The following is a 1,380-nucleotide window of genomic DNA, read 5'->3' on the forward strand; positions in this document are numbered from 1 at the left end:
TCCAGCAAGTTTTATATGTATGAGATCATTATCTGAAAATAAAGATAATTTTACTACTTCTATGCCAATTTGGATGTCTTTAATGGCCCTTTCTTCCCTTATAGATCTTACTAAGACTTCCAGCATAATTCTGAATAGGTATGGTGATAAAGGGCACCCAGATCTGGTTCCTGTTTGCAAGGGGAATGTTCCCAGCTTCTCTGTGTTAAGAGCAACTTTGACCATTGATTCAATCTATATGACCTTTATTATGTTGAGTATTTCCTTTATATCTCTATTTTGTTGGGTGTTTTTATGAGGAATGGGGGTTAGAGCGTGTCTAATGCCAGCAGTATCCTTACTAGACACCCAGGGTTTTTTAAAGACAGAGTTCAACAGGGAGATCACTGGTCTATCTCTGTCTGGTATGGATATGAACCCCACCCTCCTCAACTTAGACAAGCCCAAGCCACAGGGGGAGGGTGGGGCTACATTACAAGGATCATAGAAAGTGCAGGATGGCAGAGTAGGCAAGACATGTAAAGGGAGAAAGAAATGGTCAGAACAAAGAACATTAGGGCCAAGGAGGGACAATGGGGGACAATGGTAGGAATACTTCCGGCAGAGGTCAAATCAGGGATCTAAGGGATGCAAGACTGTTCCCTAGTCCCTGAGCAGACAGCAAGGGAACACACACACTCCCTCGCTTCCCATTGCCCGATACTCATTCTGAAAACTGGACATGAAGCACACAGTAGGGTTGTTTTTTAAAAGAAACCAGATAATCTGTGTCAAAACCCTGCCCTTTGGAAAATATTTCCCAACCAGTTTTTATGATATAAAATTCTGAACATATAAAGAAGTATAAACAACACTATAATAAACCCCAAGTCCCCACCACCCAGCATAGCAATTATCATATACAATTTCGTTTCAAGTTCAAAGGCAGTAGTTCAAGTGTGAGTTGAGTGTTGTTCAGAAGCCCACAGCTCGCTCAGCTTGGCCTACTATGACCTTTGGACTAGATGGATATCCGGAAAGTGGACCAACAGAGCAAGATGATAATGTTCACAAGGGAGCCCACGTCTGGAGCCCTCTAAATTGAGTCAAGGGAGGTGTGGCGTGCCCAGTGGGCTAGGGTCTCAGAACTGAGGTGCTTTGAAACCATGAAGGACAGCCATCAAAGTGACCAGATGGATTTCTCCTCTTGATCTTGTTACTCCTTCTTCCTGTGTACTTTGGGCCCGAGAGGTGCCTCTAAGCCCTGGGTCAGTGCATTTTCCATCATGATTCCTCTCCCCACTTACCTCAAAGGAAGCCACAGTTGCTGTCAAGTAGACTCTGATTCAGGGGACTCCCACCTGTGCCAGAGTAGAATCGTGTTCCACAGGTTTCTGTGTG

The sequence above is a fragment of the Echinops telfairi genome, unplaced genomic scaffold, assembly GCF_000313985.2.
Source record: "Echinops telfairi isolate 266 unplaced genomic scaffold, ASM31398v2 ScPeMD7_2010;HRSCAF=2546, whole genome shotgun sequence".
In the NCBI taxonomy this organism is placed as follows: domain Eukaryota; kingdom Metazoa; phylum Chordata; class Mammalia; order Afrosoricida; family Tenrecidae; genus Echinops; species Echinops telfairi.